Raw genomic sequence first — 21,355 nt, forward strand, 5'->3', positions numbered from 1 at the left:
GGGGCCAGCGCGCGGATTTGGGCGCTAGCCGCCGGTGGGCACCGGCTCGGGAATCCTTGTGCGGGGTTGAGGCGCGTGGAGTTGCGTCCTGCCCGTGGGACCTGATGCTTGTCCGCCGTGGGACCCGCATGCAATCTGGGCTGGAGCTGGAAGCCCCGGGTGTCCGTGGCGGGGGGCCGAGCCTGTCGGCAGGGTCTATACTGTAACAAAGGGCAGGGCTGCGGGACCTTGGGCGGCGCAGAGCACTGACTTAAAGGAGAGTCACAAAAGTCTGAATTAAACGTGCAACCGAAAGGCATTTTCCCCCACGAACGTGCCCTTAGGTCTCAAATCTTGATTAAAGATGATTTAAATATTGAGGTGCTCGCACCCAGTGGCTGTGTAATAAATACACTTAAAGGACCGCTGAGAGGCGATGGGAGGGTGGGTCTTCTCCCTACAGGATCTTCTCCAGATTATTTTTCACGCCGCCCTATTAATATGATTGGAGTATTTTGGTTTAGGAATGTAAGTGCTACTTTAAGGAACTAGGCATGCGTGCTATTTGGTAGGATCTTTCTCCTGCCCCTCAAAAAAGAGCTCATTTTATCATTTGTTTGTTCCTCCTTCATATTCTCTTGCATTCTTTGATTGCCGCGTCAAAATAGCTGTGTTACTTCTATTTACACAGACTGGCCAGAATTAAATAGACCACATGCCACTGCCACACATGAATTGGAGCATTTTCCTCTCCGTGTAATATTGGAGGGTGTGGAGCTGGCCTCAGGAACCTGGGTCTGAGAGTTCGGTTCCTTGAGAAGGACAGACTTGGTTTCACAACAGCGACTCCTGAATTGTGCTGAATGGGCCTAGGGGTGCCCCCCCCCCCCCCCCCCCCCCCCCCCCCGCCACTCAAGTATTTTGGTAGTGGAATTAGAATTTTGATGTGTTAAGATATAAATATATTATGCCAAGTATTTTTCTAGTTTGTTAGTAGGGCTTTGTTTTGTTAAACTTGTTTGAATATACTGAAACAGCACATCAAAATAAAAAAAAAAATCCCAAAAGGTGTGCAGTAAAGCTATCTAAGAGGAATGAGAATGTCTCTAAAATGAAACAAAGTGGCCAGGAAGCATATTTGGTAGGTCCAGGAGTCAACAGTGGAAAGAGAGAGAGAGGAGTTCTGCTTAGTTTTGTTTCTGAAAGCTTTTGTTTGTCAGAGTAATCTTTCCAAATGGTTTAGGATACTGAAACATAACTCGATCAAGAACTTTAAGTTTTGGATGTGTTAAGTGGCATTAGTCACTGATGACCCGAGAATAGTTTACGTCGCCAGTGTTAATCCCATTGTTACTTGTATAAGACCTTTTAAGTTGACTAATTTAGAGATTAAAGTTTTCTTGGGACTCTGAAGTTCCACCTTTCTTTCTAAGATGTTGTCTTAGAGACCAATACAGAGTGGATAGAATGAGAGATGGTTTTAAAAACAGGTCGGTGCTAAAATCACCTTGTCTCCACTTCCATGAATTAAACTTTAACTTCATTTACCTTACTTGCTCCTTCGTGAGGATATTTGAGTCTCATAGGTGGAGCATTTGATGTGGAGATTAAGTTTAGCAACAGTTATGTGCAAAAGGAAAGGAGACTTCTTTAAAGAATAACTCAAACTGAGGTAAACTCTTCACAGATGGTTTTCAGCCTTACTAAATAGGGAAAAATGATAATGTGACATAGGAATTTAAGGAGAGTTTAGTCACGGACAGTTCTTGAAAAACCAGTGCTCCGTTTATTGGGTTGTTGTAGATTTTTATTTATTCATTTTCCAAGATACATATTGATCTTATTCATAATTTACCAGAAGGAGTCTTTTAAAAAGAATTTTGTGGGAGTGGCTGTAAGTCTGGCTGGAGATTGTGTTTAGAGTTTCAACTGCATTATACCTTAATGGCATAGAAATAGGAAACTGAAATGTAAGCTGATTACCTTCAGCAGGAAGGAGCTTGTTCAAGCGTGTGTACTTTCCTTTTATAATATGTTTGTTTTCAGTGTTCAAGACATGACGCTATTTTGGTTTTTATTCCATTTTCAGCATTGGTGTTAATTATATAATTGAAAGTGCTATTTTGCTTATAATTTAACTAGATTCTAACTGAATAAAGCAGGAAACAAATAACTTCTTTGTGGCTGTTGGGTGGCCACATTTAGCTGGCAGCATCTAACCTTTCTCAGTGATAGGCGTAGATTTAAGCAGAAGTCATAGAACTAATGGAAGAACACAGAAGAAAGTGAATGCAATTCTTAGATATCTGCGTTTTAAATATTTGAAGGTAGACGTAACATGCCTTCCTCAAAAGCAGACATCTTCCATGCTGTAAATGTTTAAACTCTACTTGGATGGAGTTTTCTGATACAGTCCATTCTTTCAAAATTGCATTTCTTTGCTGCTCTAACCCCTCCCCCTCAAAGGTTCTAGAGGCTGTGGGAAAAGTTTAATGAACTCGCTTCTTCCTGAATGCAGTTGGGAGAATAGAGTGGGCCTGTGTGCTTCGTTGCCCTTGCTGTGTTCCTCTCACTGAGCTGACACTGACCACAGAACCAGCTCCCACATGTGGACCTGCCTCGGCTTGCTGGGCACTGGGCACCTTTGACCGTCTCCTCCAGAATCATTCATGTGTAATGTCTAAACAGGAAGAATTTATTGTGTCACTGTCTTTGCTCCTAGATCCATTAGTCTTTTGGTAGGAAAGCATATCTCATTTGGATGTGCATTTTTCAAGTGAATAGTCCTTTCACGATGTGGGTTTGTTCTGAAGTCTGACTGAGGCAAGGGGTGTTTGGAGCACATCTTCGTGTGCAGTACAGACATAGAAAGCAGGATGGGGCTTCCAGGAGGCAGGTGTCAGTGTGGGGTGCAGGTATACGTCCCTGGGCTGCCATTCTGTCTGCCTTGGAGTTTGGGTACTGCTGCTGTTCCACTCCTGTTCTGCGATGGCTTGGTGCTGACTGGTAGCGCTACCCTCTCTCCTGTCTTCTCCTTGGGGATATCACCCTCCCCCAACATTTTCCATCTGATGACCAGCAGTCTGTTGGGAGCAGCCTGTTAGGTTCAAACATGGCCAAAAGAGTGACAGCATTGTTCGGATTCAAGCCTTGGCCTCCATCCTCTTTGGACCTAGGAACAAGTGAGTTTGAGGTGGGGAGGTGGGACATTGCTCTTTGATGGAGGGGTGACCTCGGCCCTGAGTGACTTGAGATTCCCCACCCCCCACCAGAGCAACAGGGTGTGACTTATGGGGGGGGGTCCTCTTTATCATTGGACTCTAGCTATGAATACCTTAGAGTTTTCAGAAATATTGGCAAATTGTCACAAACCCTTTTTAAGGAAGGACTCGCATCAAATGTTTTTATTTTTTATTTTTTTATTTAAGATATAGTTGATTTACAGTGTTATGCCAGTTTCTGCTGGACAGCACCAAATGTTTACCGATGAAGAATTTATTTTAAAAATTAACCATATGGGAAGAAGAAAGAAAACCTTTCTCTATAACTTTTTATTTTATTTTATTTTTTGTCTTTTTAGCGCTGCCCCCATGGCATATGGAGGTTCCCAGGCTAGGGGTTGAATTGGAGCTACAGCTGCCAGCCTACACCACAGCCACGTCTTTGACCTACACAGCAGCTCACAGCAACGCTGGATCCTTAACCTACTCAGCAAAGCCAGGGATCAAACCCATGTCCTCATGGATGCTAGTTGGGTTCATTAACCACTGAGCCACAATGGGAACTCCCCCTCCATAAATTTAAAATGTCTCATCCAGTTCTTTAAAAATCATCCTTATTTTCAAACTAATTTTCTTCATGAGAGGACTAGTTTAGGGTTATGACTTAAATAGCTAGAGGGAGGCACCATCTTTGCATCGTTTGTGTTTGAAATGTATACTATCCGTGAAGATAGAGCAAGTATATTTTAGATGGACTGGTAAAAATTAGCAGTTGCAACTGTCTGTTTTGTGTATTCTTTATTCCTTGCATCTGGCTACATGTGATTTGAACAGCTGAAGCTTTTCTTTCCAAAGCTAGAGCTGGCTGTCATATTTATGTCCAGAATGAAATGTTTTCCAGTGGCATACATTGGAATCGTAAAGAAGTATAATTTTGTGGCTTTCGACATTCATTAAAAGTCGTTTTCCAAAAAAGATCTGGCATTTGGGCTTCAATTCAAATGATACTGGAAATTATAAAGCAGGAGTAATTAGGAATGCAACTGTTTTTAGAACCCAAACGTGTAAATATGCGTAAAATGATGAGTAAAATCCCCACACCTGAGCAGAAAATAAATTTAAAAAGGAACACGAGGTTTAGGTACATTTTACTATGTATTTCAAAGATAAGTTCATTCCATTGATTTGCTTTCTTTTCCCTTCTGTTTTGTTGTTGTCGATGTTTTGAGGTTAGGAATTTAATCGGGTTGTTACTTATGAAAATTTACTTTGAAGGATACGTTTTCTCTGTGATTTGAAGTTCACATACCTCCTCGGTGATGTGTTGAACTTGGGATTAGATGTTAATGTTGATTATTTTCAAGGTGAAGGTAATCTGGTATTTTATTCCTTCAAAAGCAGGTAGGATTGTCTCTCACGGTCTCTGGCACCTCGAAGTGGCTGTTGTCAGCTTAGCCCTGTGACGCAGCTGTCCTGTTATTTTCTTGCTTGTTGAGGGGCATGGTGAGCGTAGGCTAACATGTGGTGTTGGCTTCTGGGACATAGTTGAAGGAGACTCTGGAAAGTCGAGGTTTTTCTGGTAAAACTCAAATTTTTTTTCTTAGCCACTAAGAGTTTTAAAAAAACAACCCCTTTTTTAGCATTATTGGGCCTCACTTGAAAAGCCCTCTCCTCTTCAACTCCTGCCACGGGAAAGTAAAGGATATTTGTTCAGGAATTTTTGTCCTTTGTTTCAGAAAAGGGCAACATGTGTCTGTGTTTGCCATATGGCACTGTTTAACCTATCCTCCTTGGGCTTTCTCGGGCTGCATAAGGCATGGATTCATCTTAGCATTCCAGAATGTTCTTTGAAAGTTAGGATAGTGAAGGATGCAGCGTAGTTGTGCCACGAAAGCTGCTCCTGTCTTTAGCTGCTTCTCTCTCGTTCTGTTGATAATTAAGGGCTGTGAGCAAATAGCATTTTTTTCCGGAAATGATTTTTGTGGGAAATAGTTAGACGTTAAAATGTTGGCTGATTGTGTGAATTCGGGAAAACGCACAGCCCAGTGTGAGGAGTGAAAACTGCTGGTTGTAAATAGGCTGAAAGTTGGGCTGCTGAGGAAGGACGTTCACTGTTTACTTCCTGATGATTCTGGTGCCTTTAACCTAGAGCTAAATTATATGTGCTTTTTTTTTTCCCTTAAAGAAATAGCTATTTTTTTAAAAGATGGATGAATGAGCCAGTGAACAGATGGGTGATTTCTCTTCTATAGTTTCAACTTTCATGATGTTGTTCTGAAATTATCTAGAGGCAGAATGGTGATGTTTTTACTTAAGAATTTGTCTTGTTTACACATGTTATTTTGAACTTTTGGATAGATGTGTGTTTCATCACAAGGGTATCTTCTTATGTACCACGTCTCGGGAATGTACTGATGTAAAGCCTTGCAGAAGATTCTGCCTCCATTTTTTAAGGTCCTGTGTGGCCGTGGGCTTGCCCACCAGAGCTCACGTGTCTCCAGATACCCTCTCTGGCTGAATCTGTCTCATTAGCTTTAATCATACTGTTTCTCCTATTTTAAGGAAAGAAGTAGACACATTCGTACTCATTCATGTGTGTTGATTGTAAAGCACATGTGGGCAGGCGTGGGTGGAAAGGTGGGGCCGGCACTGCCAGAGAATCTGAGCCGTGTCAACAGAGGCTGTTTTGGGTGACACATAATTTATACTGACGTCATCAGTGACCCGGGGAGAAGATTTTTGTGCCAGTTTGAGAAAAATATCATCATTCACACTGATAATCAGAGTCTCACCAGATTTAGAGGCATCGTACTGAAGCTTCTGTCTGTAGTGTGACCATTAGCATAATGGTGATAATTTGTTCCTTTGAGTAACACCCAGCGTAATTTAAACTCGTGTTATTGTGATGACTCCAGCCCAGCCCAGGTGCTCAAGTGTCTTCCTTATTTCAAAAATGGCTTCTTGCTTTTCAGAACAACAGGCAGGAAGGATGATCTCATTCCTAAAACCAACTTAAAAAACATGACTCTGCGTAAATAACTGAATTCCTAATGTAAAAATACTTGCCATAGCAACGTAAACTTGGGACAGTTCTGTAGAGTCATGGGATTAGTGGTTTAGCGGCAGGATTAAAATTGGCCTCAGTAAATTACCCTGGTGACAGAAAAGCAGAATCTGTTAATGGTTTTACAGGAAGATTGGCTTATCAGTTATTTTCTAGGTTGATGAAAGATTATGGGCTGCTTAAAATGTGAACTTTAGAAAGAAAGGTTAATTTTCCTAATAACTGTATATTTTAAAAGTGTCTGTAGGGATTGGTTAAAAAAAGAAGTTACTGCTATTAGAATTTGGGGTTTTATGTGCATATGGGGCTTGTGTTTGTTTAGCTACCAACGTTCAGGGTAGGTTGAGAGTGTGCATTTCAGCCAGTCGTCAATTTAGGGCTTCCCTGTGTCCATGGAAATAGTAGACCGTCTTGGAAAGTGCATTAGATCTGTGGGACCACAGAGGCACCGTTTAGGTGCTTCCCAAGCTGCACTTTTGTGGCCCCAGCAGGTTAGGGTGGTTCATTGCTATAAGTATGGTTTTCATGTCTGTCAGGAATTTTATTTTATTTTATTTTTTTATTTTTTGCTTTTTAGGGCCATACCCGTGGCATATAGAAGTTCTCGGCTAGGGGTCAAATTGGAGCTACAGCAGCTGGCCTGTGCCATAGCCACAGCGACACCAGATCCAAGCCGCGTCTGTGACCTACATACATCACAGCTCACGGCAACGCTGGACCCTTAACCCACTGAGTGAGGCCAGGGATCAAACCCGCAACCTTATGGTTCCTAGTCAGATTCGTTAACTACTGCGCCACAACGGGAACTCTGTTTTGTCAGGAATTTTATATTGATTCTACAGAATGACCATGAAGGGAAACATTTACTTTCATGGTTATTTACCTTTCTTTGTACGTTTATGTTGTTTCTGTTTGGACCTGTTTAAAAAGGCTAATATTGAAGGTTCTGTGTATGTTATTGCCAGGCAATTTAGAGACGATTTAGGGATGAATCTTGGCATTTTACAGGTGCTGGAAGGATTGAATGAATCTTCCGAGGCCCCCACAGTGGAGCCAGGCTCAAACCCAGATTTCTCCATTCACAGTCCTGTCTCTTCCCAGTACACTGAGCTGAGTGCACAGAATAGAGTCAGGTCGCAGTCTGATTTCAGGATGCGCTCCTTGAGAAGGTGCAGGGCTGACGAAGCTCAGTGGAGTGGATACCTGCAGGTGCTGGGCTAGTTAGGGCAGGAGGTGAGGGCCCCACTGCAGTTTCACGTTGTGATGCTTCGATCTGTCCCCAGAGAGAAAACAAAATGTTGACTACGTTTCTGCATCTCTGCATGGGGGTATGGTGCTAGTGTGAGGACTGGGTAGGCCATTCCACTGCAGCATCACAGAGCTAAGACTAGGAGGAAACGGGGACCTCCCGTTGCCCATCATCCAAGACCCAGCAGCTGCTGGCCCCCACTCCCAGTTCAGCATGTGACCAGGGTACAGATTTTCTTGGGAAGCCCTGTGGTAACACCATACTAACATCACTTTTTAGAAGCAGGTAAATTTGGAAAGCAAAGCACCATTGTGGCACAGAAGGGGCCTAGAAGAAAAAAGCCACCAAAACATTGCAAAGGAAGGGAGCCAGAGACATTGGAGGGCCAAGACAGACTGCAGTTTCCCTGTGCTTCTGGTCTTGGGCGACAGCAGGGATGAAGCAAGTTGGTGGAGAGTGGGGCAGGTGCATGCTGGGCTCTCAGTGCGATGGCACAGGTGCCCCAAGGCTTGGTTTGGACAGGGAGCTGCTGACCCCAGCAGGTCAGGGGGAGGCAGAGATGGGGACCAGAACAGGTGGGTACCTTCCGTTCCACGCATCCTTGGTGCAGGTGGGCAAAATAGCAATGAAGGGGAAGGACAGAGGGCCAAGCTAACTGAGGTGGGACCACACTCCCCTTTTCCCTCTCTGATGGCACCTCAGATGTGTGGCTGTGCCAGCACCCAGGGGACCAGCTGCTGGGCCCTGCTCTGCTCCTGGACGTTGTCTGGACTCCGGCAGACCTATCCCCTCCACCTGCTCCTGTGAATTTAGGCGCTCAGCCAAGGTGCAGTGAATTTGTCTTCATTGTGCAAGAGCCACTTAGAAGACCCATCTCCTTTGCCTTCTCCATGTGGGCAGATATAGCCTACGTTCTGGGTTTTCTTTCACGAGGAAAAATCAGCAAACGGAGACCCACATTTAGAATCTGGTTCCTCTTTCCTGCAGAAGAGACTATGGAGTACTTTTTTTTTCTTTCTTAAAAAATTTTTTATTGTAGTTGATTTACAATGTTCTGTCAATATCTGCTGTACAGCAAAGTGACCCAGTCATTCATATGTTTATGTATAATATTCTCCTATTATCTTCTACCATGTTCAATCACAAGAGATTGGATATGGTTCCCTGGGCTCTACAGCAGGAGAACCTCATTGCTTATCTCTTCTCAATGTAACATTTTGCATTTACCAGCCCTGAACTCCCAGTCCTTCCCACTCCCTCCCCTTCTCCCTTGGCAACCACAAGTCTGTTCTCCATGTCTGTGAGTCTGTTTCTGTTCTGTAGATAGGTTCATCAGAGTACTTTTTCATTATTTACTGAAACCACGTCCTAAGCAGTCTGCTACCTTTCTAGACATTGCTCAAGGTATTTAAGGACCAGTGTGGACTAAGGATTGAGGAGATTTATTTAATTGATGCAGGGGCAGCATCATGTGCCCTTGCCTGAGGGTTTTGGCAGGTTTGCTGGAGAATCTGGTGACTGGAATCTCATTCATTTTGTTGGTGGGAAGAGCTTGCTTCTTTATTCCCAACTCATTCCGTAAAGGGTATGAGGTGCTCTTGAGGTTGTCAGTTAAATATAGAGTAAAACAAAAAGTCGAGAGCAAGGACATGGAATAACAGGTTGTGACGAGGGGAGAACAGGATCCTGTCTCCAGATCTCTGTGTTCCCTGTGGTGCGTGTCCTGGAACCAAAATTCAGAAGCTGAGCTTTCTGACAGTGGAAACCAGGAGTGAAACTGGGCCATTTACCTATCAGATTGATGAGAAAACTCACCAGTTGTCCTGTGGAGGAGAAGCCTTTTGTAGCCAGTAACCCTAGAGGAAGCTTCTCACCTTGATTTGTATATTGGCTGTTATACAAGCGATGTGTTTTCTGGTAGACATTCTTCAGCGATGCTCTCCAGGAGAACCTGCGGTGCTTTTCCGAAGGTGATTCCTCGGAGCTGCCCTGAGAACAAGAACACAGTACTTCACGTTGGCAGCTGTTTTTTGAATCACCATGATGTGTGATCTGTTACTGAGCATTGCAGTTTCCTGCTATATTAGAAGTTTAATTTTTGTTACTAATGACTTGCTGTAGACTTGAATCAAATTTGGTGATGCCTGGATAACCAGCCCCCCAACAAATAGCTCCTGAGTGCTCTGTTCAGGCTCATTTCCTTCCCACAGAGATCCATCTCGTGCCCCCTGTGAGCAAGGCTCCCTTGTTCCGTGTGTGTTGTTTAGTATCTCTAACTGTTATGAGAGAGAAGTCGTTTTAGCCCTTGTCCCCCCAGGAGGACACCGAGACCCCCCCTAGTTAAGGAACTGGGGTTATCTCAATGGACCGTCTTCTGGGGAGTCACCCTGAGTTTGTGACCTTCCTTGTGCTTGTTGAAACCTAGAGATTTGTGTCCTGGTCTGATCCATCTGGTGTTGTGTCACTGTGGACACTGCATCATGGAAGACCCGTGTCCCCCCTCCCAGCCCCCTCTTCCCTTTGTAGGTGACTGGGGTTACTGATGGATCCCTTGGATGAACTGAGAGCCAGTGGTCAGGGTCCCCTGAGTTGAAACTGTCTGAGCATTTTGGGAACACCTCCCCCACCTCACCCCCGGTGTAAGGCCATGCCTGCTCTGAAGACGAGTGCAGGTTTTGAGCAATCTGGCAAGAAAGAGGACTTTAGACGGTGCTCTGAGGATGTGAAGCAGGGAAACTCCTGCATCAGCGTTCATCTCTCTGGCCAATGAGGGGGCTTGGCCCGCCCTGGGCTCGGTGACCCTGCCCTGAAGCCAGAGGGGCCAGAGCTCGGGAATGCCGGGGTCTGTGTTTGCAAAACTCTTGGGCAGGGAGGGGTTGGCAGACTCTTTCTGTAAAAGTAGAGATATTAAATATGTGGGACTTTTCGGGCCAGAACTTCTCTGTTGAGCTAACTCACTCTGCCTTGGAGCAGAGTTATCAAGCCGCAGGAGTTCCCATCGTGGCTTAGTGGTTAACGAATATGACTAGGAACCATGAGGTTTTGGGTTTGATCCCTGGCCTTGCTCAGTGGGTCAAGGATCCGGCGTTGCCATGAGCTGTGGTGTAGGTCGCAGATGCTGGCTACAGCTCCAATTAGACCCCTAGCCTGGGAACCTCCATATGCCGAGGGTGCGGCCCTAGAAAAGACAAAAAGACCAAAAAAAAAAAATAAATAAAAATAAAGTCACCGCAGACAACACAGCGATGAGTAAGTAAGCATTATTTGTGGACACCGGAACTCGAATTTCATATAATTTCACATATCACAAAATATTATTCTCCCTCTGATTCCCCCCCCCAACCACTTAAGAATGTAAAAACCACTCTCAATTCACAAGCTGCACAAAAACAGGTGGCGGGCTGGCTGGGTTTGGCCCTGGGGCCACAGCCTGCTGACCAGCACATGAGAACATTGCTGCCTGGTAAATATGATGCCTCGGTCATTTTAGATTTTCTAGTAACCCTGTGGAAAAAAGTTAAAGAAATGGCTAAGATTAATGTTAATAGTATGTTTCACTTAATCCAGTACATCCAAAATGTTACTTGAACACGTAAATGACATAAAAATTACCAGCATGTTCTCTGCTCTTTATTTCACACTAAGTCTTTGAAATACTGTGTGCATTTTACGCTTGGGGCTGAGTCCAGTGTGGACTTGCCCTCTTTGGCTACTGTGGAGGGTGGCGCAGCTGTGGGGCTGGTGATGCCCAGTGTCGGAAGCCCTGCGGTTGTCCAAGGCCCAGGGCTGAGGTTGCTCCGGGAATCGCCACTCCCCAAGTGTTCAGCTATTTTTTTTTTTTTTTTTAATGGCCGAACCTGGAACGTATGGAAGTTCCCAGGCCAGGGATCAAGGGATAGAGCCCAAGCCACAGCTGCAACCTAGGCTGCAGCTACAGCTGCAGCAACTCGGGATCCTTAACCTACCACACAAGGCAGGGGGTCAAACCTGAGCCTCCCCAGTGACCTGAGCTGCTGCAGCAGAATCCTTAACCCACTGCACTACAGTGAGAACTTTAAGTTCAGCTGTTTTTAGCCAAGGACACTAAGGGGAGATATGATATCCTGGAAGCGTCTCCCTTGAATCCTAGCAGTTTATTTAATAAGGAAGAAAAGTTCTTTTTTTTGTCACTTTCAAGATCTGTGCTAGGAGCCAGTGGTGGGGCACTGGGCACTGAAGGGTGTGGCCATGGGAGTCATCAGATGGCCAGGAGGCTGGTGCCTGACCTGCATAGGGTCTGCTCTCTTTGAGCCCCCGGTAAATCGGCTTAGCATGCTGGGAGCCAGAAGCCATCCTATCCAGGTATTGCCCCCTGGGTTCCCCGAAGCTGAGCCCCCATCTCTGCTTTAGCATCCAGTAACTCAGAGTCGTTCACCACTGGGGCTGCAGGTGTGGGAAGGAACCGTAGTGGGAAGATGCAGACCCAGGCTTTGAGTCCAGCATCCAGTAGTGGTGACATTTGGCCACTTCTGGAGCCTGTGTGCCTTTATTTGTTCATCTGTGAGAGGGGGTGAGATGCTGGTCTTTCCTGGGAGCCAGAAAAGGACGGTGTGCTGTTCATCTAAAAGAGAGGCAGCTGGAAAGCAGGGTAAATCACAGACAGAGGCCACTCACCAGAAAATTTCAGAAAACAGAAGGAAAGTTGTGGTGGTTCCAATTTATTCTCCGTCTCATATAGTCATAATTTCACATTCAGCAAAAAAGAGGGGTTTGCACATTTAGGAAAATCATCCGTTTATCTCATAGAGGAGGTGAGAATTGTGGTCTGATTGAATTAGGTACATATTATTTCTATGGAGCATTTTAAGTCTTATACCAATTTTATCACATTGGCTACATTTTTTTTTTTTGGTTAACTTCACAAAATAAAAAGCAAGTTTATAAAATACAGAAACAGTTAACTTTGCTTGCGGGCTTCAGGTATCCCTGAGTGAAAACCATGGGCAGAGTTAGTTGGTGATTTTGTGAAGTGTTGTCATGGTAGGATGCCAGCAGAATGCCCTTTGTGTTGAGGAGCAGAATCCATCTCTGAGATGATGGTTTTACAGATCCTCCCCCCACATTCTTCATGGATGAACTCGTTCCTGTCTCGTTTCTGCTCCCTGGTCCGAGAGATGTGAAATATAGTTGTTGGACGAGCCCTCAGTGCACTCTGAGCTCAGTATGGAAGCTTGTGAAGGAGCTGATGTGGGGGGTTTTCACTTAGGAGGGCCATGTGGCTGGAAAGGCAAAAAGTCTTTTCCTCAGGATGGATCCGTAACCAATGTGTTTCATCAGTCTTTTTAGAGTGGGTCATTTAAATATAATAATATTAAGAAGAAGGGACTAGCAGATGCAAATTGTTACACATAGGATGGGTAAACCACAGGGTCCTCCTATAGAGTGTAGGGAGCTGCATTGAATGTCCATGATGGAAAAGAACATGAAAAAGAATATCTAGGAGTTCCCGTTGCGGCGCAGTGGAAATGAATCTGACTCTAATATCTATGAGGATGTGGGTTCGATCCCTGGCCTCACTCAGTGGGTTAAGGATCTGTGTTGCCATGAGCTGTGGTCTATGTTGCAGGCATGGCTTGGATTCCACGTTGCTGTGGCTGTGGCGTAGACCGGCAGCTGTAGCTCCGATTCGACCCCTAGCCTGGGAACCTCCATGTGCCGCAAGTGCGGCCCTACAAAGCAAAAAAAAAAAAAAAAAGAAAAAAGAAAAAAGAAAAAAAGTAAGTCATCCGTACTTCAATAATATTAAAAAAGATAATACTAATAAAAATGAAGATTCCTTTCCCCTAAGTGGGAACAGCAGTGGCTCAGAAAAGCTGTTTCTCAGAGGGAAGAATAAAGTAACTGAAAGCAAATGAACCTGCTCTAAGAGGGTGCTTCTTTTGAGGAGATGAGGGTTAAATACACTGTCTTGAGTTTTTGTTCTTTCACATCCACAGTGTTTTTGAGTGTGATTTGTGTTATTTCTCCTGTGCTGCTAGGAATTATAGCCAGAGACACAGAGGCCCTGCCCTGTAGGACTTGACAGTGGGCCATTTTGTGAGTGTTGGAGAGTGTGCTTGGGGGTAGCTTGGCAGCCGGCTGGAAGGGGATTTACAGGTATAAAATTGCAAGAGAATCACACTGTGTTGGTATATTTATTACCTCCCACAGGTAGGCAGAGCTAGTCTGTATCCCCAGGTGTCTCAGGACTGGTGTTCCATTGGGTTATTCTATTTTGTCATGTTTTCCGGCAGGGGAGGGCACCAAGTTAAATTGCTTCCTCATCCTGGGGCTGGTCCTGCCCTTCGGCACGATGCTGTGACTTACCTGCTATTCTTGCCCATAAATCCACGATCGGGTCAGCAAGTTTATTATTTAGACTGAAGGTCAAGTTTCATATCTTGCCCTGTCAATCACTGAAATGCTTCTTTGGAGAGTTGAAAGGTGTTGAAACAGACTAGAATTCTGTTTAGTTTGAATTGGTTGTGGAAGCTCGGTATTAGTGTTCAGGAAACTTATCAGCCTTTTATTATTATTATTATTACTATTAAGTAAGATCGACCAGCGTTAAGGTGGAGTAACAAAGTCCAAATTGACATTGTTCAGCTGTGATAAAAAGTGCTGTTTATCTTTTTCTGTTTCACTGGCTCAGCAAAACAGTGCTTTGGACGTGTACACGTTTAGGGGAAGGGATATTTCCACTTCAAGGAGAAATTGTCAGTGTGAAGATGACCATTTTTCAGCATATGGACCTGAAATTCTTTGGAGAGTTTTGCAAATTCACAGACGTCTCAACGAGTTGCATTTCATAAGTAAGCCCTTATCTAGGAAATGATTGAAGACCCCGGAGCTGGTCACCCCACACTGGCTGCACATCTGGGGGGCTCAAGAGGCTTAGGCCATTCTTACCCAGTCATGGGAAATTTATAGGTGTTCATTTGCCTCAGGATCTGCTAGTCAGATGGGACTTGAGTATCATAATAAATCCAAGTGTTCTGATTAAAACATCCCTTTCTTAGACAAACCATGGCTGGTTTAGGAGGTTAGTGGAAAACAGACACCGGTCTTACATATAATCACTTGGGGCGGAATTTCTTTCCCATTCCCTTGAAAGTCACTTTGTTTAATTCACTTTAATAAGATGTCTGAAGTTGGAGCTACACCTATGAGCTCTGTCCTGTTTTTAATTGAGGGGAATTGCCGTTGCTGAGCCCCAGCAGGTTCCTTTCTGGTTACCCTGTAACTTTATTTCTTCTGGACTGTCCCATTTGCTGGCAGTGAGTGGGTCAGAATGTCATTATTACAGGGAATATAAAGCTACACATTTTAATTATTGGACCAGAATTAAACATGGCCAGCTGGTGCTCAGGGTCTTTTTTTTTTTTTTTTTAAATATTCTTTTTAGCCTGCTGATGGGCACTTTTTATCGTATAAAATTTTTATCCAGATAGTGTATTTGGAATAGTCTTATTGATTTGTACCTTGATAAAGATTGAAATAGTAAACCAGTTTAGATGATACTGTTATTATAATTTGCACTGTATTTCTCTCACATAAGGAGGTAGAGATAGACCTAGTACTTTGCTTTGAAGACAGTTTCAAAAATAAGTTACATAGAAGTTCACAATATTGTAGGGAGACACAGCCCTTTTCCGTTGGGGGTGAGTGGTGTGGAATTCATGGCAGATAACATATTAATTGATTTTCAACTACATATTTGAGCAGTTGAGTTACAGCCAAATACTTAGGGTAGCATTCGCCTCGCCTAAATTAAACTATTTCTTTCCAGATAATTATATAAAATGCATATTTCATAGACTGCAAAGATTCTGTCATCTTTGCCATCAAGGTATTTACAATCCAAAGAGGAAATTGCATTTTGAGAAAAAAGAAATATGTGAGACATTTCACAATGTGGGTGTAATTTTATTTTATGCAAGCCACTATTTATTGAGTGCCTTTTAGATGCCAATCATTGTATTAGGCATTTAAATACATTATCGTCATGAATGTACTTATATTTTTAATATACATATATAAACATTAATTTTAAAATTCAAAAAGAACCATGTTATGTGAGTTTTCCTGCAACTAATTTTTTTTTTTTTAAGCATAACCTCACAACTTACTCTTTAGGGGACGTGTAGAGTGCAGATGTTTGCAGACTCCTGCTGTGATTTCCCAGTGCTTAGTACCCAGTGTGGCCCCTTGTGACCCATGTTGCAGAATTTGACTGTGAGCACCCAGTGGGCGGGGCCAGCTGGATATTGCCCTGGAAGCTGCACTGTCCCATGGGGGAGGGACATTTGTGTTGCTACCAGTTTCCTAGTGTGCAGTGAACCTCTCTGATGCACAGTTTTGTGCATGAGGAATATCTCTTTGGGCTCAGTTCCCTGAGATGGAATTTTTGCAGATAGGGGCATTTTTATTGATATATATTGCTGAATTTCCCCATAGGAGAGCAAAATGTCATTTTATACCTCCCTGCAGCAGTCAGGGACCTGTGGCTCTCTCTTTGTCAGATTGCCTTTCAGTCTTGGGCAACTTGTTAGGAAAAATACCTCATTCTATTTTAAAAGTTTAAAGCCACTTGAGCATTTCTTAACTTTGGTTGACTGTTTTATTTCTCCTGTGAACCACCTGTTCAGTTTCTTGGTCAAGTTTTTTCCACTGAGTTGTTCATGATTTATTGCTTTGTAAGAACATTTTGTTTATTAGGACAATAGCTTTATGCTTTGTTGTTGCAAATAACTTTTTGTTTGTCTCTTTTATATTTTTCACTTTTTGTGAGTTCTTTTTGCTCCAGAAACATTCAAAGAGCCTTCATCTAGGTTGTTTCTCAAAGGGTGTGTGACCATAGCTGATTTTTCACATTTGAGTGGGTGAAGTGAGCTTAATAGTTCTTTTGATTTCCTAAGCTGATTATTGTTCTGGTTACTTCTCCTGTCGATTCCTGGAAAAATTTTGGACATTTTAATTTTATTAGAAATTCAGTAATTTTTCCATGTTATCAAAATTATTAACAGAGTTTTGGAAAACATTACATTCTTTAAATTTTCCTTCTTTTAGTGGTCAGCAGACCTAATTTCCTCCGACCACTGCCTTATTTATTCACTTATTTATTTACTAGGCCAGCTTGTCATTTTTCTCTTTCATTGGGGTTAACAAAGGGCTACTTATTGGTTTTATTTAGTTTTACTTTTCTTTTCCTGATCTATGGCTACTTCAGATTTAAGGGTTTTAATTCTCTTTTTGTGTTACTTTCTGAATATTTCGCTTGTATATTTTCTTTATCTTTAATGATTGCAGCTGATTCTACCTTCAGCTTTCCATGTGACCCATACATTTTGACACAGAGGAGTTTCAGGAGCGTTTTGCAATTGCCCTGTGCCCCAGGACTTGTTACAGAGAGTATAAAATTTTCCAAATGGCTGAAATTTGTGAGCGTTGTTTTTGCTTTCACTTGTTAAGTTTTGCTATCACAGCACTACGTTCTGGAGCTCGTGAGGTCTGTGCTGTTTCTAATTTCTGGAACCGTTAGAGCCCATCTTTGTGGTCAGCATGGGGCCACCTTATGTTCTGTGGTCAGTTTACCAAAGTGGCTGGTATGGGGTTTGGTACTTACATACTAGATAAACCCTACTTTTGAATTCAAGTCTTCTGCTATTGTTTTTACCTTTTTTAGTCTGCCAGGTTTAAGAAGATTTGTGAATTCTCTTAGGTCCATTTTCTCTCTTTTGATCTTGCCGTGTATTCACTGGGGTGTTTGCTTTATGTATTTTGTTCTGTGTTATTTGACTTAAAGATGTAGGACACTGTTATTCTTTGTGATTTCTTTTTTCCACTCTTACTAGCTATGGTATGATTTTCCTGCAATTGGATGCCTTTTTCAAACCATAAACTAAAATTTTAGTGATATTTTTATTTTCACTGTTGCTTTTGTTTGCATTTTGGGGGCCTGTTTTATCTGCAAAAACGTGTCCAGTTTTTCTGAGCTCCTTCGTTTTGGGTGTCTTTGTATTGGGCAAATAAATTTAGTTTTTAACTCTGTCATTGAATCTTTTGTAATAAATAAGTTTATTCAGTTTGTAGTTTGACTGAAACCTATTTATTAGGTTATCTTTCCTAAATAAAAAATTGTCTTTGTCTTATTTTATGCATTCTTTTTTTTTTTAAATTTTCTGTGTATTGGTTGATGAGTTGGTCCTTAATCCTTGAGATCAGAAGGTAGATAGACAACCCAGTGTTTTCAGTTCTACTAGTAGTTTTATTTATAACTTTTGCTTAAACCTCTGTTTCTCAATTTATCAACTTCAGTAACAATATAATTTGACTTCCTCTTTGGGAAGGATGAAGAAATGAGTGCTTCTGTTACCTCCCCCCTTTCCTCATCTCTCCCCCTCTCCCCACACAGAATCCTAATTCCTTTTTTGGATGTTGTTTTAGTCTACTGCTGTTTGCTTATTATTTTTACATTGTATATAATGTATTGCAAGAGGCATAACTACATGTTTATGTGTAGAGCATGGTTATCTAGATTTGATTCTGTTTACATTGGGTTTGGTCATCCATCACCAGGTTCTTTTCACTTTTATTGTTTTACTCCTCAGTTCTGTGAGTCATCTTTTGTCTGGTTTGCTTCCCTTTCGAAGGAGATGAAGGGATGGTGCTGATGAGGACTGGAGTCCTTGCAGGAGATGGTCCTCTGAGCAGGAGAGGGTGCTGGAGGGGGACCAGTGGTGGGTGATGGTCAGAGCCCAGGAGAGCCTTGAGGTGCGGGTGGGTGTGTGCATCTGTTCACATGCGTGTACGTGTGTGAGGGTGGCAGGCTTTCTAAGAGGTTGTTAGGGGCAGTTCTGGGCTCTGTCCACAGAGCAGTGGGGTGTTCCTAGGGTTCTCACCAGTGACGAACGAGGTTATGAGTTCTGGGTGACCACTCAGGGGTCTGCAGTGAGGGGCTCACCAGCAGAGGGACTGAAGAGGGGGTATTTAGGGAAGGTGGTGCTTGGAACCAGATCTGTGGCCTTGAGACTGGAGAAGAGGGGCCGGAGTGTGAAGCTGGAGGGTGGGGTCCTGGAGACATGCTGATGTGTGTGGTAGAAGGAGGCTTGGTGTGGACATGGGGAGTGTGGGGCCCGGGGGGCCTGGTCTGACCCCAGGAGAGGCTGCACCAAGATGGGATGTGGTCCAGGGTCCTGAGAGCTGCGGAGTCTCCTGCGTGGGGCTGGGGTCTCCTGTTGCACCAAATGTTCTGGGAAGAGGCCTGACTGCCCCTGCGTGGAATGTTTCCTTGGCGGTGGCCTGAGCCTCCCCGGGCCCAGAAACTCTTGGTGTTTCCCCTCCACACACCTGCCCCCTGCCCACGGAAATGGGCAGATTAAGTCCACTTGGTCCAAAGCACTCACATCACACATGGACACGGTAATGACTAGAGAAGTGCAGTGGCAGATCCGAGGCCACACGTCCTGTTGCAGAGAAGGGGTTGAGGCCCAGGGAAGCCCCCTGCAAGGGGCTGCTTCCCTCTCCTTCCGGGGGTCTTGCTGCCCAGCCTTCCCACGTGTCCCACCCGGATGGTGGTGATAAGAGTTCAGGTTGAGGATTCGGTGCATGTCACAGCCTCTGAGCACATGCTCCATTGTGCATACTTGTAAAATTCATCTTTAAAGCTTCTTAATAGCAACAGTTTGTTATTTTTTGTGGCCAACAGATTGGTGAGGAATCCTGTAGGTCCTACCTTTGATGTGGGTAGAATAAAACATCTGAAAATTGTCCTTTAATTAATCAGCTTACAGAAATAATTTTTAAGAAAAGCCCTTAGGAAGGGGAAAGGAATATTGAAGGAATTAAAAAAATCAGGTTTATTGACCTTTATGGAAACATCATCAAGGGCAGGGTAAGCCTTGCAATATGTAGGATTTTTATACTATCATAGATAAGAAGTTCCCAATGTGCATTAAGTCAGAACTTCAGTGCTTTTGGCTAAGGATGGCTGTAAAATATTTGTAACAAAAAATGAAGTGGATTGAGATTCTCAGGGTAAACCAGAGAGCACAGAATAGGAGGATTTGTATGGAATTTTCAGGCAGGAGGAAGTGGGACATTCCAGAGCTGGTTTATAAAAAGGCTCCTTGGAGCAGAGCACCACAGTGTCAGTTCAGAGCTGCATCTAAAATAACTTGAACTTGGAACTCCTCAAGCAGTGAGTGCAAAAAGAGTCTTTCTGCTGAAGTGTATTTGTGTTGGCTAGAAATATACCCGTTATGGACCTCTTCTTTATATATATTCAAATTGGAATTGTTTTCTTAAAACTTTTGATTTGCTGCAAAACTAAGTTAAAACTGGGGGGTGGGGGGTGGGAAGGACACTCTTCTTTCTCACTTTTTGGCCTGGAGAACTCAGCAGAGAGCATGAAGAGTAACAGGGAGTTCGTGCAGGTCCGTTCCAAATTTTGCCCATGAAAATTGGCTGCTTCATCTGGAAAAAAATTTTTTTAAACAGTTGACAGAGTCTAATGATGACCTCTGACATCTGATCTTAATTTGGAATAATACTGTTTCAAGAGCAACATATTATATGTAATTCTAACAGTTGATCTTTGGCTTTATGATGCCGTTAAATATTATTCATTTATATTTTGTGTTGTGAATTTTAAGCAATGTTAAATTAGCAGTATTAAATGAACAATATTAAAGTAACAGTAGTAAACCATTTTAAATGATTTTAACCATTTAAAACCTACATTTTTTTGTTTTGTATTTTTTTTAACTGTGGTGAAATATATATAATGTAAAATTTGCCATCTTAATGATTTAAAACAATTTTTTTTTTTGGTCTTTTTGGGGCCATACCTGCGGCATATGGAGGTTCCCAGGCTAGGGGTCTAATCAGAGCTGTAGCTGCTGGCCTGCGCCACAACCATAGCAACACCAGATCCGAGCCACGTCTGCTACCTACACCACAGCTCACGGCAACACCTGACCCTTACTTAACCCACTGAGTGAGGCCAGGGATCGAACCTGCAACCTCATGGTTCCTTGACAGATTTGTTTCTGCTGTGCCACGACGGGAACGCCAACAAATTTTTTTGACTGAGCCTGCAGCATGCAAAATTCCTAGGCCAAGGATCAAACTTGTGCTGTAGTAGTGTCAATGCTGGGTCCTTAACTCTCTGAGCTACCAGGGAACTCCAGCGATTTAAAAATGTGCCGTTTAGTGCCTACAATGGGGTTTAATTAATGCATATTAGTTGAGAGGAACATAAGGCAACTACATGTGGTTTTTCTGAGTACAGTGGGACTTAATCTTTCAGATTCCAGGGCTTGAGAAGAAAAGAAGATAAAAATAAAAAATGAAGTCTTTGTTAATCCCAACATTAAAATTATATTTTAAAAAATATTTATTCTCGGGAGAGCTTAGTGAGGAAAATCCTTTTTATCTGAAAAGGGAATCTCCTCCCTTGGCCCAACCCAGTAATTTTATTTAATTTCTTCTTACATTGAAAGCAAGCACTTCTTACCCTAAATGCAGTAGTGGAAACTATTACTGGGTGTTTGGTTATTTCAGTGTAGAAGGGAAAATATGTAACGTGAAATCATGAGAGCTTTCTTTTAACTTGTCCACGCTCTACAATACATACATTCATAGATCTGCACTAAAACTTATTTTTAAAAAGCCCTCTAAATAGAAAGATATAATGAGTGTAGCTTTCTTAGCAATATAAAAACAGGACAGCAAATCCTTAATAATAATAAGTTTGGGTGTAATTTAGGGCTGGTGACCTCACTGGGCTGCACGGTTTACTAATTTTACATTTTTCTGGGAGAA

General features: G+C 43.0%; 1 protein-coding gene across 4 annotated transcripts in view; it reads left to right on the top strand.

Moving 5' to 3' along the window:
* Nucleotides 1–21,355, top strand: part of ZNF516 (zinc finger protein 516) — a 117,432-nt gene that overhangs the window by 4,196 nt on the left and 91,881 nt on the right. The window lies entirely within an intron of this gene.

Source organism: Phacochoerus africanus, chromosome 2 (genome assembly GCF_016906955.1).
Source record: "Phacochoerus africanus isolate WHEZ1 chromosome 2, ROS_Pafr_v1, whole genome shotgun sequence".
Taxonomy (NCBI): Eukaryota; Metazoa; Chordata; class Mammalia; order Artiodactyla; family Suidae; genus Phacochoerus; species Phacochoerus africanus.